The sequence below is a fragment of the Ambystoma mexicanum genome, chromosome 3p (assembly GCF_040938575.1).
Source record: "Ambystoma mexicanum isolate Mex_15411 chromosome 3p, UKY_AmexF1_1, whole genome shotgun sequence".
Taxonomy (NCBI): Eukaryota; Metazoa; Chordata; class Amphibia; order Caudata; family Ambystomatidae; genus Ambystoma; species Ambystoma mexicanum.
In genome coordinates this window covers 1,203,183,960-1,203,205,041 of record NC_090925.1, presented here as the reverse complement: position 1 = coordinate 1,203,205,041, position 21,082 = coordinate 1,203,183,960, and the positions used below count along the sequence as shown (strand labels likewise).

The 21,082-nt window shown below is 44.9% G+C and overlaps 1 long non-coding RNA gene across 1 annotated transcript in view; it reads left to right on the top strand.

The window, feature by feature from the left end:
- The first annotated feature begins 326 nt into the window (after nucleotides 1-326).
- The window catches only part of LOC138581356 (uncharacterized), an 88,162-nt gene continuing 67,406 nt past the window's right edge, over nucleotides 327-21,082 (top strand). The window contains exons 1-3 of the long non-coding RNA XR_011304526.1: nucleotides 327-3,130; nucleotides 13,592-13,709; nucleotides 17,170-17,412. This is a non-coding gene — a long non-coding RNA (uncharacterized lncRNA). The remainder of the gene's footprint in view (nucleotides 3,131-13,591; nucleotides 13,710-17,169; nucleotides 17,413-21,082) is intronic.

Sequence of the window (21,082 nt, the reverse complement as noted above, 5' to 3'; positions counted from 1 at the left end):
TGCGGATAGGGTATCGGCCATCTTAGGAATCACCTCCCTCCATTATAGCCAGGATTGGCCTGACCCTGACATGGTTGTTTTTAGGCCGGCACAGTTCTGTTTTTTTCTCCCACTTTTTGCGCGCCATTTCAGTCCTTTTCGTTTCAGTGTGGCGGTTCTGCTTAGTTGTGTTATTTCGACTTGCTAGATGCACGCACGTTTGTTCTGAACGGTATCTCTCGATATGTCACATTCATTTTATTTCGTACACCCCTTACAGTGTTACTACTCTCTAAAGAGAATGGACACAAGTTACGAGCTGCCATTTTAGAGTGGGAGCTTCGTCCTCTCGCTTTTACAGCCATTGTTCTAATCACCGACTACACGTTGCAAGAGCGCTGCTAACGTCCCTGTTCGTGTGTATACAAATGCCCTTACGAACGACAGTAAATGTTGTATTAGTAATGGTAAACTCTTAATTCCCCGAACGGTAAAGCGTTGAGTTTGAAAACGGGAATCGCATGTAAAATGGCAGTCGCCTGTAGCTCACTTCCATTTCGTTATTTCGAACCACATACGAGACGTTCTGTTACAAGGATGCACAAAGCCTCAGTCTACTTAAATTTTCTTTCAGTCGGAAAAAATAGGTTACACCGAGATTGTGGGCTGCATTGCTGGACTTCGGAGCATCTTGATAACTAACCTCGTTTAATGGGGGTTAATTCCGAGAACTTTTAATTTGCTTTTTGTGTAAGGGTTATTTTAGGAGAAAGTAAAAAGCTATTAAAAAAAGCATCCTGTTTTGATTCTTTAAATTCTAGACTCCCTTCTAGTGTTGTATGTTTACTACGACTCCCTTCTAAATAAAGTTCTATGTCTTCACTGAAATCTCAAAATGCTACAAATCAGCAATCCAAATCGGACTCCTTCAATACACAAATTAGTAACACCAAGTCAGACGCAAAAAGAGGTTTTCAACATCTACAGATAACTTGAATCCCCTGCATTATCCCCCACAGCCCTTACTAAAGACGAGAGCTGGTGCTTGAGCAGCACTATTAGGGTCAATTGACTAATGGAACACGAAAATCATCTCACGAGCACAATTCATTACATATCCCATAACCACTAACATTAGGTGTCCACCTTGCCCCCACTGCTTCCTCCTCTCAATTCTTCTTCAGAGACCACTCGGAAAGTGAAGTCACCAAATTGATTAAAAGCCTGAAACCTTCCAAATGCAAAGGCCTTATAGGCCCTGCTTCCCTCATTAAAGGTTGTACTGATATTCTAGCCCCCATCATCACTGCTATCATTAATGCCTCTCGCTGGAAGCACAGTTCCATTCACTCAAAGAAGTTTGGGTCTTTCCCCTCCTGAACAAAACCCTCTCTGGACCCAGCCATTTAATCAAAATACAGGCTGATCACCACTGTCCCATTCTCCTAAAAATCCTCGACCGAGTAGCCTACCTGCAAGTCCAGCAGTTTTTGGAGGAAAATGAAATCCTATGAATGCGTCAATCTGACTTCCGCCCAGGGTGTGGTACTGAATCTGCTCCTCTCGAGCTAAAGAACCAGCTTTATGCAATCAGGGACGAAGGAAAGTCAGCCCTACCCTTCCCCCTTGACATATCTGCAGCTTTCGACCTGGTTACCCACCAAATCTTTTCCCATCACCTCACCACCCATGCTCACTTCTCCCCATCTGCCACTGCCTGGATCGTTTCGTTCCTGGAGGGATGCGTCACAAGGGTCTTTTCTGAGATCGCTAATGCCCCTCCCTCGCCCATTACTTGTGTGCCACAAGGATCCTGTATTGCTCCATCCCCCTATATTATCTTCAGGAGGCCACTTTTCAACATCTTGGACTCCCTCGGCATAGCCTACACCAATTATGCCGACGACACTCCAATCCTCACCCCTCATTTAGGCAACTATGCAGATGACTCTGCCACCCTCAATAGGACCTACTCCACAATACAGACCTGGGTGGTAGCCAATCACCTTTGTCTTAAAAGCAACATAACCGAGATCTTAATTGTCGGCCCACCTAGCACCCTAAAATCCCTTAACAAATAATACACTGCATTCCTAATCGACAATTGTTCTATTCCCGTCTCAAATTCAGTAAAGACTCTATACGTTTTCCTGGACTCCTCACACTCGATGACCAGACAAGTAAGTGCCATTCCCTCCTCAGCAGTTTACGCCACCAATGTCCTCAATGCAGCCAGACCCTTCCTTTCTAAGAACAACTGCCTAACCATTGCCTGGGCAATCATTGGTTCCAAGATTGATTACTGCAATGCCTTCTTCTCTGGCACCTAATCCGGAAACGTCCACAAACTCCAAGTCATACAGAATAACGCCCTCAGAGCAGCCCTGAATATTCCTAAAAGAGATCTGTCATGCGCCGCCTCACCTGGCGCATTTGGCCACACAGACAAGTGTATTCCCGTTAGCACTTTCCCTTTCTTCCAGGTGCGGGTATGGGTCTAGTCTTTCTTTGTTTACTTCTGCTCTTAAGCCCCGCCTTTCCGGGCTGACACTGCGTTGCAACTCACTGCTTTCCCCGTGAGTCTGACGCTGTGTTGCTTTCCTCTTACCTTCCGTTTTACCTTGCCTTCCGTTCCTTCTGTGGTTTCCCTTGTCTTTCTCCCTCCGGCCCCCCTGGCGCCGCTTTCCGTCCTTTTCTCTGGTTTCTCTTTTCTCCCGGTTTTCTACCGTTCACACGGCCCTTGTTACCTGCTTGCGGGGACTTCGGCTGCTTTCTGTCCGGAGCCTTTTCCCCTTTTGGCTTCCACCTTGGGTCTCCCCATTTGGTTTAGCCATTCCTCTGGACATTTGCAAGTTTCCACGATCAGCCTTCTCTCCTGGTTCATACTTCTGCTGCTGCTGCATTCTGGGAGTCATAGTCCTTCACTGCCAATCCACAGCGAATTCCTTACCTGCCATCGTCAAGAGGTTTTTTTTGCGGGCTGGCTTTTTTTCCTCGTGTTGGACTTCGTCGGAAGGGGGCCCCTCCTGCTTGCCATCACAGAAAGGCAGCAGAGTGGCTTCCGACCGAGGGAGACCCTTTCTCTTCGATCGAAGGTCTAGGAGCAAGAAGAAGAAAGAAGGACAAAGACCGGACAACACCATTACCTCAGGTGAGGAGGAGGAGGAGGAAGGGGATATTGATTCCTGTTGTGGCTCAGAGCATAGCACTGACTCAACTCCTGAGACCAGTTCCGAGCATTTTGAGAAGATCATATCTCAAAAGCTACAAGAGAAGCACATTGGCTCCCTATCCAGCAACATATCACTTTCAAGACACTCTCCAATTTCCACAAGTGCCTCTCCAACACAGCACCACCCTAGCACCCCCAAAGAATTACCAAAGCCCATTCCTTGAGACCCACCAGAACCCTTGTACCAAAAGTCAAGAGTTGCAAAGCCAGAGGCTCCAGCTTCCCATACAGGGCTGCTAAACTATGGAACAACCTCTCACCCTCCCTGAGGGTTGAGAAATCCTACTGAACCTTCCGCAAGGCCATGAAAACTCAACTTTTTTTGAAAACTCTACCCCCCGCCCACACACCACCACTAACCTACACTGCCACACCACCATGCTGCCTGCTACTACGCTTTGAGTATTGTCACCTTGTTAATGTACCTGTGTTACCCTTGATAACATGTCGTAACCATGTCTGTATGACACTAGTTTACTAGTAGTCTTGTACCTGCAACAGCGCCACAATACCTCCGGGTTGAATGCATTTACTAGGAGGAAGAAGGGATACAGTGACCCATCTCATCATCCAGATTGAGCAACAACAAAACAAACCACAAATAGCCTTGCACAACAGCACACAATGGCTACCACCATTAACACCTAAACTCAGCACACAACGGCTACCACCGAAAAACACCTAAGTTCAACGAACAGGGTAAACCGAACTGTAGCTGCCAACAGCACCTCACAAGGTCGATTGAGGTTTTTACCGCTCAGTCCTACTAACTGAGCCTACCTGCTTGCTTTTCAGATCCACCAAGGGACCACTCCGGTGGTGATAGTGTGCGGTATAAATATCTTTTAGCATAACATTTCCCAAACTCAAGTATTGGTGATGGGCCCATTTATCCTCCCAGCGGTTACACATTTATTTATTGAGCATTTGTTAGGCGCCTATACAATAAAAAGGTGTTTCCAGGCTCCACAAGACAAAGTGGGGGGGGGGAATGAGGCAGTAAATATACAATCGTGGTCCTACTAGGCCGTGTGACATTTGGACGTGCAAGGGCAGTGAAAAGAAGTGCAGGAGATGGGGGAGGGAGGGAAGGGAGCAAGGTATGTGCAAGTGCTAGTGAGAGCCCGGGAGGCAAGCACTGAGGGAATGAGGCTGCTGGCTAAGTGGAAGGGAAGAGGAATCCCAGGGTGGAGTGCACAGCCGCCTAGTTGGGGGCCCACAGGGGGAGTGCTTGGGCGGGGTGCTGGTGTCGACTGGGCAGGGCCTGGTAACCTGTGAGATGCATGAAGGAGAGATGTTTAACTCACATTTCCTCATAAGGCACTGCCAATAATCCATCTTTTGCTTTCTCTAGATGGTATAACCCAAATATTTATATTGCTCAACTTGTTCCAATTTCTCACTTGTAATCCTCCACACAAAAGGACATCTCTTCTTGGTAGTGCCGCACACCATGTTTTTCGTTTTTTTAATGTTTATTGTCAAATCATGTGTCTCCGATAGTCATTATTAAATGTTGATGAAAGTGTACCAGGGAACCTCCACCAAAAGTAACTCCAGTGAATAAAAGTAATTTTCAAAAATGGTGTGTACACCAAGCAAGAAGTAACGCAAATGTATTGGACTCAAACAGCTGGGAAGCACGGTTTAGACAGACCTGTGGAACTGAACTGAATGAAGTGAGCTGTCAACGCTGCCCACTGCCGCTGTACATTTTATACATAATTTGCTAAATTACCATACAACATTTTAATACAATTGTTAAGGGAGGTCACAGAAGCCAATTGATGGCACTACGTCAGTCCCCTATCTATATCCAAATATATGTTGAATTAACCCAATTACTTGGAACATGGAGACAACGCAAGTGAAACAACCATTCTTACAAACTACGGAGGAACGCCAAAGGCGAGTGCATACCCGGTGACGCAGCCCTATTACACGACAGGTAACGGGGAGAGCGGGATACCTGAGGGAAGCGGCACATATAACCTGAGGCAATATAATATCTGTCTTGATAATAACCAAAGCGCATATAAGGAATCAAGTCAGCCTACTTGGTCCATTGAACATGAATACATTAAAAAGAGTGATAATCATAAAGGAACTCAGCCTACTCGTCCCAGTGAATGTGAATACATTATGAAGAAGGAGAATCATGCAGGGGAACAGTATAATTGTTCCAGTGATTGTAGAAATAATAAGGGTGACATTTGTTCAGGAACTCCAATTCGTCCAAGAAAATGGAAAGCCTGCAATGGGAGTAAAAAAGGCCACTGGGTACATTACTGTGACAAATCAACTTCAGGGGCACCAGTTGTCCAGGGACGAATATCGGTTTCTAAACCATCAATCAGCCCCATGCCTCTAGTATACCAGAAGGGATCCAGGCATATTGGAAACACAAGCAAATTATAAACCATGTCCAATTTTGGTCACGAGGACGGAGCAGCAGGCTTACCTCTGAAAGCTCGTGGATCTTTGGTTAGTTGCAACACAGAAAATTATTACCCAAAGATAAAAGGGACTGTCCAGTCAAGGTGGTCAACAATATTGACTTTATTATTATCACAACAGGCCGTTCTAGCAACACTATGAAATACAACTCGCCCTGTAAAGGAATGCAGAGGACAGACCATTTCAAAGAAGGAAAAGGGATGCACTCTGGATACTGACAAGGAGGGTAGTCGATATAGTAAAGCATGTTTTGGGTTCACAGACCTTCTGGCACTTCCCACCTAGGAAGCTTGCTGCAGAGCCTAGCAGGGCACCCTGTGTGCTGGCTGGGTACCAGTTCTGGAGCTGCTTGATCCGCTGGATCCGGTATCTCCCTCTGTTCCCTGGGAGATGTTTATGGAAGGGATCTTGCTTCCCTCTTTGGAGGTCCTGGTCTTCTTTCTCTGGTGGAAGATGTAAGGCAGACTGTACCTTTAGCCTGGGTCCAATGATGAGTTCTTCTTGCTACTCCTTGCAAAGACTTCAGATGATCTGCTAAAAAAGGGCTTCAGCCCTCTTTTAAAGCCAAATTGCCCACAGTGATTGGTGTAGGCTAATCCTACCGTATTGACCCAATCCTGGGGTCCCCACTAACAATCTCCTGTATGCGTTTATAACCAGAGTGCTTTGGAACAGGAAAGGTAAAGGGATGAAAATGTGATACTAAGTCCCACCCATCTTCTTGTCTGTTGTGCGTCGAAGAGTCTCTCTGGTTAATGGATCTCTATGTGTTTCCTGATTAAAGCGGCATGTTACAGCTTTCAGGCGCTGGTCACTTTGGCAGCACAGACAACTATGTGGAGCAATACGGAGGAGTACGTCCAATATGGCCGACGGCCAACTTGACTGTGCAGGACACAGCGCTACAATCATTTCACGTCCGCAAGAGACGTTACCTACTGGTCACGTGATTCCATATACAGACCGAAGAACAGCAATCAAATGCGTCGCTACTGTTTTTACCGCCGCTTCATAAGTTCGCTCCTACGTTCCAGCCTTGTGTCCTCTAATGTCTTGGCTTTTCTTCTTTCTGAACTTTCTTGTCTGTGTTTTTCAACATTTAGGCTTTCCCAGCGGTTCACTCCCTCTGCCGAAATTCCAAAGCGGCTCCCGTCTTCCGCCCTCATTCTGCTAAGTGATTCCAATCCGTCTATCTTCAGAAAAGCATATCATAACTCACCCGTCCGCCTCTTGAAAGTGAGTTTTCATTTCCCAGCCATCAGGTAGCAGTCCTTCTATTTTGCCTCCATGCGCTTTCTTCAGAAATTAATCCCTCTCTCTACTTATAGGGCTATTTTCTTCCTAGAACTTCTGGTTATGGATGCTCTTGCTTACGGGGATTAGAGTCCGCTCATGCAATATAGCCAAGGTCATTACTGACCCGTAAGTGAGGGTTAGCTTTCCTACCTTCCTACATTTCACTCATTCTTGCTTACTCTTTAGGAGATACTTACTTTTTCTGTCTCTCATCCTTAGAGAATCCCTCCCAGCCATCAAGCCTTCCATACACCAGCAGGCAGCGACCATTCTCAAGACATGGTTGCGAAGTCCTGTTGCCTGCTTCTACACAGGGTTTTTTCCCCCGGAGGGTTTCCCTGGGGGTCGTGCCCTTTCTCTCGCTGGTTTCCCAGGTGAGGGAGGGGCAGGACTGTCTGGCTGATCTTTCATTTCTGCATCTGCTTCCTCCACTGGATACATTGCTGTCTGCCCAGGTGAGTGTTTACCTGGGGTTCCCCATATGTGGGATTTGATATCAGTTATTGGTTAGATATTTAAGGATTGTAATAGTTTGTAATACGGCATGTCTCCCTTGAAGCTGCGGCAAGACCAGAATCTGGCTCCTGCAAACCACATTCTTGTACCTTATGAACGGGGTCCTCCTGCGAGATCTTTTGGGAAAACATCGGATTGGCTTTACAAATTACGCGGATGACATGCAATGAATCATCTTGTTATCTGGCAATCACTATGAGGATGAAAATAGAATCAGTAAGATTTATGATCTCATACAAAACTGGATGTTAAACAATGGTTTAGTGCTCAATAAGGAAAAAACTGAGCTAATGGTTGCCACGAAAGGAAGAATCTTCAAACTGGGTTTAAAGAATTCTCACTTTTTAGTGGCAGGTTGCAATATTAAGTCTAAGGAAAAAGTACAAATCCTAGGGGTATATTTGGACCAGCACTTGAATATGAAGGCACATTTGAGTGGTTTAGTGTCCTCTACAGCTTACTATATTAAATTGTTGGCGCAGCTCTGCCCTTATATTTATCAAGCAAACTGTGAAACCATAGCAAGAGCTATTATAGGGTCAAACATTGATTACTGCAGTAGCCTACTGGTTGAGATTTCCAAATGAGAATGTGCTAGATTTCAAACTGTGCAAAATGGTATGGTCAGAGTAATCTTAGGACTCAAGAAGTGAGATCATGTGTCAGAAGCAATATACAACTTACATTGGCTACCAATAGAGGCAAGAATTGAATTTTGCCTCCTTCTAATCACTCATAAGTGCCTGATGGGCACAAGCCCTTCATACCTGAGTGAAGCACTGACATATAAATCTAGTACCAGGTGCCTGATGTCGAGTAACACAAATCAGATCAAAATTCCATCTTGTAAACTGACAGTGGTTAAGAAATTTGATTTCGCCGAGGCTGCTGCTGCAGCCTGGAATGCTATCCCACCAGATCTGAGGGAGATCAGGTCCACTGCTCAGTTTCAAGACATTTCTATTTAGATAGATTGTCTGTGTCTCTCTGTGGGGCTGTCACTTCTGATCTATCCTAGTGGGACTGCTGCTATAGTTCTGAGGTTTATGTTATTCGTTGTCTGTCTGTTGCACCCGTAAGCCTCAGGATCATTTGGTGCGTAAAGTAAAACTAAAGTAAACATGCAGTGCCAGACCTGACCATTCACTGTCAATTGATATTGGGGGCGGCAGCTGGTTTTAGGTTGATAAAGTTGCATATGAATGGTTGTTGGGGTTTCCTGTCTCCTTTGTTACCTCCGCAGCCAGGCATCATGTGGGCAGGTTTGAGGTACACTCTATCTGTATGTTAATCACTGCCACCAGCTGCAGGGCCCAACAAAAGTTCAGATCCATGGAGCCTTTGTTAGTTAATCAGGCTAGCCATGGCAGGGGGAAGGTTTGGTATTCCCTCTTCTGAAGAGGCATTGTGTACTCCTGTCATATCCCAACTAAATATGACATGGAGGCTGCGCCTGTAGGCTGTGCCCACCCAGAGTACACAGGTCTATGCGTATGTCGTGCGTTGAGCATAGGAAAATGTGTGCGGATTAGCCCCACACATTTTACGGAGGTTGATCTACCATCATTCCATTTCATTAATTAAAAAAATTAAAAACCCAGGTGAGCACACACCTACCATGCAGATGGTCAATTTTCCTCACAATTACACAGATCCCAGTGTGAACACAGGGTGTCCACAAGGGATAAGAAGTGGTAACCCAGGAACTATGGAATTAGAGGAACTGTTATCAGGAAAATAACAGTTCCCAAAAATAAGTGAGAGGAACAGAGTAAGTAAACATTCAGAGGCCACAGTGCCTAGAATGAGGAACTTGAGAGTTGAAACAGAACTAAAGAAAGACAAATGAAGAAATCCTTTGAAAGAAGTGAACAAACTTGTACCCCCAAAAATATAGACTTTTTTTATTTTTACCCCATATATATGTGGGGGATGGGTATAGTATATAATGGATGAAGCATGGTGTGGGGAGGTCTTGGGGTGCCCTTAGGCGAGACATGGTACCTCCTTTCCCTAATTGTGAACAACCTGAACCTTCCCCAACTTTTATGGGGTATTGCAGGACCTCTCCCCTCATTAAACATCTGAAAGTACTGGGACGAGGAAGTGGAGACTAAGAGGGATGAACACTACACTGTTTCACCACGTAGGTACTAAGATGAGGAAGATGCCTGTAAAGTATGGTGAGAGTCAGGCATGTAATCTAAAACAGGGTCAGGCAAATCTAATTAGATGTCGTTACTTGCAGCCTGTCAAGGGGCTGCAGGTGTATAAAGGGAAACCAGTGAAGAGACAAGGGCTGCAGCAGCAGGGAAGCCGGTGGAGGAGAGACCAGGGGACCCTTTCCGTGTGGAGGTAGCCGTGGTGGGGCCTGAGGTGTGACCAACATGCCGGCAGACATTCCCGAGGTGTGTGAGCCTCTGTGGCGGAGTCGGAGCAGCTGGGAGCTGCTAACAGGCACCAAAGAAAGCGAGGATGCTGTCTGCGTCCACCCCAAGGTAACAACGTTGCCAGCGCTCGTAGAAGTGAAAGTGACATGCGAGTGGGGCTTGCTGAGGTCGGGGCACCAGCCTGGGAAGTTGAGAAGAGCAGCAAGAGCCGCTGGAGGAAGATGCTGCAAACTGGTGAATGCTGGAGAAAAGACACTCGGAAACCGGGGCACTCCGGACAGGCTGCTTAGTGAATGAAGCTCCATATTAATGAAAGCTTCAAAGCGAAACGAGATACGTATTACTTACCAAACGGAATGGGAGTTTTCCAATAGCGCTAACCTAAATATATTGAACACCGAACTGAATAAAAGTTTCCAAATAACGCTAATCTGCACATTTTGAATATCTAACTGAATGAAAGCTTAAACCATCATTAAAAATATAAATATTGAATACCGAACAAAGTGGACGTTTTCAACAGCGTTACACCACGCATGATGCAGAGTTGAAGGAATGTTTACAACAGTGATAAATCAAGCAGGTTGAATATCAAAGTGGCTGAAAATACAAAAGTTACACTTGAATTGATTATTAATTAACTCTTAGAAACCAGTGTGGGCCGAAGGACCAAGGAGCCCTAGTTGCGCGACCTGTGATGGGTGTACCGTGTGGTCTGATAACTGCGCCTAGACCAATGAGCCCTACATTATTAAATGTAAAGACACTGCAAAACCTACCAAGAAGAAGAGTGAATCATCCATTTGTTGCAACATGGAAGTCTTGGGGAAGGGGACCCTGAGGCTTAATGAACTACAGCTACTGTCTTGAGGATATGGCCTCAAGACCCCCTTTTGTTTGAACTGTGTTACTTTGAAATCTTGGGGGAAGGGAACCCTGAGATTTGATGAACTATAACTACTGTCTTGAGGACAGGGCCTTTGGACCTCTTTTGTTTGAATTGATATTACTTTGAACTTGGGGAAGGTAGCCCTAAGGACTTCTTGGAACTCTTTGAATTTGAACAAGGTAAAATCCTGAAGACTTTTTTTGTGGAACTTCCCTGACCTTCGGGAAGGGAAGCTGAAGATAAACTGGGAGCTGGAAGAAGCTTATAACTTTGTGTTGATCACTATTTCTTTGATTATCGACATCCCTACACACTGTTAAGCTTTAGTTGTGAGACAAGTGTAGGTTTTGGACACAGACAGGCCTTTAAGTTGGACTCTTTGACTCAGACTTTCCTTAGTTTTGTTCAGGTAGGGAAATCCCACCTTAGTATAGGCCCTATAGGGCAAGTTAGGCCTTCTACCATCCTAACATATAAGTTAATAGATATTGTTTCCTTGAACTGAAGTCTGTTGTCTGTGTCTTAGCCACCCAAAATATCAGTAAAGAAGCTTGCGTTTGAATATAAAGGATATTTGGTGTGAACTGAAATGAAGGAACTGTACTTTATGAACTTGCCGAAAGATAACCAAACCAGAAGCGCTGGAAAGTATTGCCAAGAACTGTGTTGTAGAAAAGTTGAAAGACTTGAAAGCTTGGGGAAGGGAACCCCTTTGCATTGTTAATTGCCTTGAATTTTTTCGAAACGAAATCCTTTACGACCCGAGAGCTGGAACAAGCTCTGAACTTTTATTTGAACACTTATCATTTTGACGCTGACATGCCTACACATTGTATACAAATAGATGTGACGGCAAGTGTAGGTTTTGGACACAGACAGATTTTTTTCTACGTACTTCCAGACACTGACTATACTTAGTTTATTTAGGTAGGGAAATCCCACCTTACATAAGGTAAGATAGGCCTTTTTCCAACCCTTTTTCTGTTCGTGAACGTTTCTAAGTTAAACTTAAAGGGAGGAAATAGATCAAGTCAGGGGGAAGTGGGAGGCGGACCTGGGAGCAACACTGTCCGATGGGCAATGGGATAGAGTGAAAATGTATCACAAGAAGGTATCACAAAACGCAAGATTCCAGCAGATCCAGTTGTATGTGATGCAGGGAGTATATCTGACTCTGTACAAAATAGCCAAGTTTAACTGGACAAGTACCCAGGCGTGCTTGAAATGCACAGAGAGAGATGCTAACTTGGTACATATGTTTTGGGCATGCGTGGAAATTGGTAGATTCTGGAGGGAGGCAGCACAGCTGTTAGCGAATGTAATAAAAAAAAACCTTTCAATTCAGTTGTCTGTGTCTATTTCATGATGCATTCACACTGCCCATATTAATAATTTCTTTATGAGAGCCTTACCTCTCTAGAATAACGTACTCGGGTGACAAATGCAATGTTTGCAAATACAAAAGTGCAGATTTTCACCATTTTGGTCAATGCTCTCCTTCCATACAACCGTATTGGATGGGAAGGGAAAACCATCAGGCAATGTGCTCCTCTGAGGACCCAAATACTTTTAAATTGCTTTTCTGGAATGTTACTTTTGGGCTGAAAAAGGCCCTTAGTCTTCGTAATTTAAAATACTCAGCAACCACTGCAGAGGTGTGTATATTATTTCCAATGGAACCCCCTTGATCAGGTAAAATATCTCTAACATTGTCTATTTGATACGTAAATATGAAAACCCATGAGCTGGTAAATTACATCCAGTATTTCTGTCAAGAGTCTTGCAAGCGCCTGTGACATAAAAGTATTACATCACACACAAACAGTGCAAGAATAGATTCCAACCCTTTCACATGTATCCCCTTGCCATAGAGATCCCTCTTTATCATTAGCACCACGGGTTACATCGTTAATGCCACTAGCAGGATGTAGAGGGGCATCCCTATCTCATGCCCCTCAGGAATTGGAATCGCGCAAACACCATCCCATTGGCCTTTGCCGCTGTTCTGCGTCAAGTATATAGCATCCCTCTCAGGGGATGTTTCCCAAACCTTAGCCTCCTTAGTAGTCACCTGAGGTAAACTCATGACTCCAAGTAAAATCACTTCTCGAAATTGAGGGCTACTATCGCTTCCTCATGTGCTCCCTGGCACTCGACCATTATGCTTAGAAGTCTTCTTAGATTCCAGGTTGGACGTAGATCATCCTGGTAAAAAGCATGTCTGGTCCAGGAGTACCAGGCTCTTATTGTACTTCTGTACTCTTTTTGATACCATTTTTGCTTGGATCTTAGTATAATGGAAAGCAGTGTATTCGATCCCCAGCATGTGGGATCCTAATCTGGCTCTTAATGATCTTATACTCGCCTTTTCCACATTATCCGGGAAACGTCCGGGGCCCAGTGCCTTACTGTATCCAGTGGTATTGAAACGTTTTCATATCGAGGCCCCCCTTGAGTCAAAATATTATTTCTGGGCTGCCCATCTAGTGGTTGGCCCCCCTATTGGTCCCAAAGCATGTGCAGGGGAGCCCAGCTCTTTAAAATATAAGCAGATTTTCTTCTGTTTATATTTCCTATTAAAAGCAGTCACCTTAATCCTGTTTTATCTTAAAAACACTCATCTTAATCCTTTTTTAAAGAGTCCCCCGGCCGGGACATCCCCCTAAGTGTGCAGCCCCCCCCCCAGTTTGAAGATTGCTGCTGTATACTCGTACAGGCTTCTAGTCCAAGGACTCTGCATATGTCCTATTGAATCCTTGCAAGGCATTATTGAATTCTATCCAAACCCATATTTCCTGAAACTAAGGGGCTGTTGGTCTTGGCATTTTCCAGACTTCACCAGGGCACGCTGAAGTGGCGTACATAATCATACAAAGCCCATGATGCTTACATATGCAGAAGAGAGAGGATTTAACCCACAGAAAAACTGCCCACGCCATCGACAACAACAGTGAGTCGTTTGTGTGTTTATTTGCATGTTTTTCATGTTTTCTGCTTTGGCTTTCCTTTTTAAGACCTCAGGCTGATGTTCCAAAAACTTGTAAATGCCTTAGTCCCTGTCTGACATTGTTGTTTTTCTTGGAACTTCTGGTACTTCAACTCTAGGAAACTGTTATTGGACCAGCTATTGGGTTGCTCTTTTTCCTGGCAGTCGATCTGACCTTTTCTATAGGTTTTTGATCTGGCTTTGCTAAGTTTCATATTGGCTACAGTAATTCCAGAGATGCTTGGTGAACATGGATTTTGAGAGAGTTCTCTCTATTACCCTGTTCCCTCTTTAGGTGGCCCATGGTCTCCGCACCAGATATGGACTTGAATATCTAACTGTAAACACCCTTTCTTAGCAACATCCTCGAGTCGACCGGGAAAAGGCCCCTTTGTTTTCCTTATTTTTTCTTTTCATCCTCATGCCTCCCGCGGAGGTATTCCCTTTTACCCAGATGTCTTCAAACTGTGGGGCGCGCCTCCCCGGGGGGGCACGGCCGCTTCCCAGGAGGAGCGCGAGAGCCCAGCATGAAATGTAACAAAAAAAAGAATATATATATTTTTTATTTTTTATTTCTTTTTTAGATTGGAGCAAATGGGCTGGGCATGGTCGGACTGGACCATTAAACTGTCTCGGGCACCAATGAAAAAGTGGCCCGCAGTTGCAAATGGATATTCATTCATTTAGTCACATATTGTTTGAATAGTACCAAAGGGTTTTTTTTTTGTTAAAATGTAAGCAAATAGTGATATTTAAAGAATATTTATTCAGCAACAAGGGTCAAAACTATTAGCTGCATAGTGAAGTAACTCATCAAACTGGCCCACATTGGCCAAAAAAGTGGCCCATTTTGACTGGCCTGCACTAGCATTTTGCATTTTTGGTATGGGCATCGCCCTATTGGCCAGTCTGAGCCTGGCGGCTCATCCATAATGGTCGAGGGGGCGTCCACCCTGGCAGTGGCCCCCTCACCCATTATTCAGGAGCCGAGGATCCAGCCCAGTGAGGCACTGAGCACTCCCTCAGCTGCTTTTTCCAGCTGAGAGAGTGCTCCTGGGCTGGCTGAACTGTCAAAGGGAAACAATGTTTCCCTTTGACAGTTCAGTTCCCCAGCCGCACATGCTCACTGAGCCATGCAACGCTGGGGGTGTTTTGCTTCGCCAGCCTTGCATAGCTCACTGGAAATGCTGGCTGGGGCACTGCATGTCTGTATGTGCGAGGGGGAGCTCCTGCCCCTTCTCGCACATACGGGCAGAGCAACCTCAATAGTTCTTTGCCCATGTACTGCACTGTCCCCACCCCCTCCCACTCTGCACTTTTCCTCTTCCCCATTCCCCTGCACTCGCGCGATCTGAATGACAACTGGCCTAGTAGGATTGTTTGTCTGTCGTCCCTCTGTTGCCCCCACCCTTGCCGCGTCGCTTCTTGAAACACTTGTGTATAGGCACGTTATAAATGCCATATAATATCAAATCATATCATAACCTGGAGCAAGGCATTTGAGCACCCACACCCATGCCCCTGCAGAAGGTATGTTTATGTTTATTTATTTTTTATTTAAATATGTGTATTGATGCGTGTATGCTTGTGTTATGAGTGAGTGTATGGTGATGGGTGCTCGTATGAATGATAGAGTGATTGCTGTGTGGGTGTGTTTTTGTTTTGGTCCGTTGAGCTGATTTTGGCGAGTGGATGGTATGTTATGTTACTTGGCATTTATATAGCGCCTTATGTATCATTTGTATGATCTTAAAGTGCTGGTAGGTTGAACGTCCTCGGGAACCGCAGTTCAAGTCAGTAGAGAGAGTGTCGTATGGTGCGTGGGCGAGCGGATTTGTGTGCAGCTGGTGTGGTTGTTGCATGATAGCCGCTTCTTAGCAGTAGGTGTGGTGCTGAGGAAGTCAGTTGGATGTGTTCAGTCTGGAGGGTGGACACCCAGACTGAGTTCTGTCTGCGTTAGGCCTGAGGAGACGCCTAAGCTAGCCGGTATGTGCTGAGCTAGCTGTGTTTTATTAGGATGATGAGGTGTTCATGGGGTCATGTTAGTATGAGAACAACTAGCTGAATGTGTCATAGCGTAGCTGTGTTCTAGTTGAATGATGGTGTATAGGAGAGAGTAAGCGTAGTAGTGTGATATGGTGGTTATCAGTAAAGCGCCTGCGACCAAGCACAAGAGCAGGACCGGGGGTGTACATAGCAGCATACGTATATGAAGCGAGAGGATGGATAGGGTCAACATGTGATCCAGATAACATGGGGATAACAGGTACATAGCATATACATAGCATAAATAGGTGATACAGAGATATATCCACTCCACCCACTAAACTTTAGCATAGTGATGCTATTAGGCACACTCAATGATGTTGGGAATACTTTCTAAATTTAACTTTACCACATTGATGCAATTAGGCACACTCAGTGATGTTGGGAATACCTTCTAGATTCCACTTTAACACAGTGACACTATTAGGGCATACTCAATGATGTTGAGAATACCTTCTAAATTCAATTTTAACACAGTGACGCTATTAGGCACACTTTCTAAATTCAATTATACCACAGTGACGCTACTAGGCACACTTTTAGATTCGGCTTTAGCACAGTGACGATATTAGTCACACTTTCCAAGATCAAACTTTGGCACCTTCTAAATTCCACTTTAACACAGTGACGCTATTAGGGCACTCTCAATGATGTTGGGAATACCATATAAATTCAGTTTTAACACAGTGACGCTATTAGGCACACTTCTAGATTTGGCTTTAGCACAGTTATGATATTAGGCACACTTTCCAAGTTCAACTATACCACAGTGATGATATTAGGCTGTTACCAGTCCGTTGAAAAGGAATTACCGGCAGGCATCAGGACCCATTCGAGTAGGGGAGTCTCAGTGTCAACAGCGTTACAAAGGGGAGTGCCTGTTATGGATATTTGTCACGCAGCAACATGGTCATCCCTTTACACCTTTGCTAAGCACTATAGTTTAGATGTGGCTCGTACAGCTGATGTGCATTTTGGCCGTGCAGTACTGCAAAATATCTTAGTCTAACTTTCTGCCCCCCTCCTTCATCTACTGCTTTGGGAGTCTATCAGATGAGGACTCTGTGGGAGAAAAGCAATCCATTGAAGGAGAAATTACTTACCGTAATGTTCTTTCTATGGATTCTTCTCCTGCAGATTCCTCACCCCCTCCCCCAACCCTCTCTGCTCAGAAAGTCAGTGGTTGGTGAGCATCTCTTCTTTAACGATGACTTGGTGATGGCCCTTAGATACCGTTTTCTGTCATTACTGCAAAAAATCTGTTCTGACGCTAATTAGTTTGTGTCTATCGCAAGGTCTTCCTCCTTCAGCGCTTTATGGTTATTTCTTTTTTTGTGGTATTATTAGCCCATTGTTATCTCTCTCCTTTCCTATGCAGCGTGAAGGCTCAGGAAAAAAGGGGGAGACTGAGGTGTGGGGCGTAGTGACAGAGTATATATACGACGCCTGAGGTCACTTCGGAGCCGACAAATGAGTGCCAAGCAAAAAAGATCAACGATCGACAGCCGAGTCCAGGTCCACTAAGCCCCCTCTCGAAAACATTTCTGAAGCAGCAAATCTGGATGGAATATCTATCGGATGAGGAATCTGCAGGAGAAGAATCCATGGAAAGAACATTACGGTAAGTAATTTCTCCTTCCACCCTCTTGTCCCACAAACCCCTTTTATGATAAAAATTAAATAATATCCTGGAACATTACTTGATCATGAGCATTAGCGTTCCCCGATAAGGTTTAGTTTTAAATCACACACACATTTTTGATTTTCACATGCAATACTTGGTATGTTTCATTTCCCTGCACACTTTAAAATGCTAGCAGTTTTGAAATCACACAAACCTTTGAGAATAAGTTGGATCGATAGAACCCTCCTTCTGTTAGGAATAAGGGTAGGAGTGGGTATCAAGGACCCAGGCGGCGCCAGAGACTGGATAGATAGATAGGGAATCAGACAAAAAGAACTACATTTCCCAGCAGTACCTGGGAGGATTGAGTAGTCATCCGCTGTGCGCGCGTGTGGCCAGCTGATCATGATGAGTAACGGTTTATTAAGGGCCCACGGCGCACGGCAGGTGTGGCTTATTTTGTGTGTGTGCGGAGCTCTATGTCGGCAGAACGAAGGATGATGGACTCGTGTTGAGAAGCGGCAGCAGATGACGTGACTGAGAGTTGCAGCGGGGAAGTGGCGAAAAGGCTGTAGCTGCTACGAGCTTCACCATGCTGCATCTGGGAGGGCTACAGAGCCTCCCGGACTTAAGATAAGTGGAAATGTGTAAACTGTTCATGGCATTTGTTTGAGCGCACGAACAAGCGTCATTGGCACTGGGAGGGGCTATGTTCGGGGGAAGGCAGCATGACACTCCGCTAGGCTCCACTTGTGCTGAGGGGTTTAAGAGCACAATCTAGTACGGCGGACAGACTGATTCAGTTGTACTTAATGTGCAAACATTCATTCATATGGGCACGTGTGCACAAGGCCCCTCCTTCCAGGTTTTTGGCGGACAATGCTGCAATTAAGAGTTTTTGGTTTAGAAAAGACGTTGGGCTGGAATGGTGAATGGCCAAAATGCTTATGTTTCCATGGTTATCTTCCTGTCATGTTCAGTGTTTATAAGTGTTGCTTATGCTAGTCCCTGGGGCCATGTGTTATGTCTTTCACAGTGGGATTATTCCCAATTGTACGTTCCATCCTGCTTGCTATGCATATTGTTCCTGTTAGAGGATGAATGAGGTACATGTATCAAGGTGTACTACAGAAGTATGTGGTAAAGGCATCAAGGAGTGCAAAGAGGGTATGTCAGAGACAAGGACAACCATTGAGGGTGTTACAAGGTATTAGGCAGTGTAGGGTTTTTTCCTGTTACGTCCCCAGTCCTATGAACACTAGGTTTCCCTCACCCTCTATCCGGTGTTCCTAAAATCCCCCACCCTGTCCACAACCTCTCCCTAACCCTCTTCCCCCCTGGCTGCCATGTTCACTATAACAGGTTCCTGTGCCAACCATGGTGGGAGGGTCGACTTCATTCGGCTTCTGTGGTTTGGGGGAGAGTGTCGACCTCTCTTCCCCTTTTGGTGTATCTTGACACGTTCCTACTTCACCCCAAGCAATACAAAATGTTTCTGCAATCAGGGTCACTGTCTCACTCTCAGGAAAGAGAGTGCATTTTTCAATAGAGAATTACACTTGGTTTTACTTGGCAAAGCACTTCTCTTCCCAGCACCAAAAACCCAAGCTTCAGTTTTATTCAGCACCCCTCTGTTTAAAGGCCAGGTCTGGGGAGTGGTGACAGTTAGGAATTTTGTTTTTAGACAAGAACACTCCTGTCCCTTAAGGGAAGTCTGGGGTTGACAAGAAAAATAGGAATACCCAGTAACTTTAAATGACTATCATTTGAATTACTGCTAGGAAAGAGGGCAGAGGTTTCAAACTCCCCCGAACACCCCCTGTGTCAATCTATAGGGGAGTTAATTTAATTATTATTCAGTAAAATATGCTACAGGTCTACTCAGTTTGCCCCAACCACTATTAAAGGAAAAATATTAAGGCAAGCAGATTTCCCACATACTCGGTTTCATTTGGATTAAGCTACTTACATTAGAAATCTCTGTTTCTGGTGCTCAGGAAATTCAGCAGGGCGCCTCTTACATGGACAGGACAGGAACATCAGAATCTACCATCACTCTCCAGGCTCGGTCGCTCTATTCAGCCTATGTCCCCTCACCTGGTGGGGGTCCCAACCAGCTTCAGCATTTCCCAATTGTTGTCTTCCCAGGCAAAGTAAATTCTGCAGCAATTTTGAGGCCTTCCACTCAGATAATATTTAAGCAGTTATCTCAGGATTCACCCAGATGGTCTTTAAGCAAGTCTCTTTGAAGGTGTTAATCAGCTCCCCCCTTCTGGCTTGTGCAGCCACTTTTTACTCCTAAGTCCCACACCCGAAATATTGAGATCAGGAGTGCTAATTAGCACAGAATTTCCATTGGAACTTTACGGTCCACTCCTCCTCTAAAGTTTAACCCCTCTCTACCGATAGGCCCTTGGAGTTCTGAAACTGACACTCAGGGAAGAATAAATCCACCCCCAGCGTTACTATTTGCACTTTTCTGATTTTTCACCTAAAAATCCACAACATGACTAAAGGGTTTACAATTTACAAATAAACATTATAATATGTACATATTTGTGTTCCCCTAATCATGGTGATCTTTTTAAGATGATTCCTATGTCGGCAGAATGTTGCATGTGCAAACTGTGATTTGTCACCAATTAGATGCAATTAATAAAAGTTAGTGGGCCTCATCACGAGTTGGGCGGTAACGCCGGTGCTATTAGTACCAGCGTTAATAGGCCTAGCGCCAAACCCCCGACGCTAATAGCGCCGGATCACGGGTTTGGCGAAACGGGTATTGCCCATTCCCCACTGAGCCCATTCGGGAATTCCCCATTCCTCATTGGGCTCAATGGGGAATTTTCACGCTCTTACCGCTGGCAGATTTCCCGCCGGAGGTAAGAGTGCGAAATTTGGGTGGATTTCCCCCCAGCTCAGAGCTGGGGGGAAATCTGCCAAACCCGTGATTTGGCAGATCCTTAAATGCGGCGGTAATAGCGCTACCGCCGCATTTAAGGGTTACCGCCCAGCTCGTGATGAGGCCCAGTGTCTCCAAACTTTACAGATGGTTACATGATTCATCAATCTATCTATCTCCTCGAGTTTGTTTTGTGGCATTTTTTGAGAAGCTACCATCACATTTTAGTTTTATAACTTGAGTTCCGAAACTCTGATTTTGATGAACACAAATGCCCTGGAATAAGCTGTGATATGACAGCTGAATGGCCTCTGCGACTTATTGTTGCTGAGAAAATGAATCCTTATTATAGTCCATTCAAGCTAATGGAAATGTTCAACATGTATGCAGATTTTAGGTTTCATTTCACAATTTTTCTAAGTTTCAGTTTTTATTCCTCCTCAGACCACAAACTCTGGCATCTGCTTCATCTTTGCTGCTCCATTGTTGGTTTGAACTTGGAGTAAACACATAAGCCCTTCTTCTTCCACAGCTGATGGTCATTTTATTGTTTCTCCCAGAGACCCGACCCCCATAAGGTTTCTTGATCCCTGCCTGAGTTTCTGCATAGCAACTGACTTTTTCTCAGGAAATCAAAACGTACAGTCCTGCCTCTACAACGACCAATTATATTGGTTAAGGTTCAATTTTCCTTGGGTGCATAAGGATTTGTGTAATGTTGCATCTGAAAAAGAAAAGAAACCTTTTCCATCTATTGCTTTTATT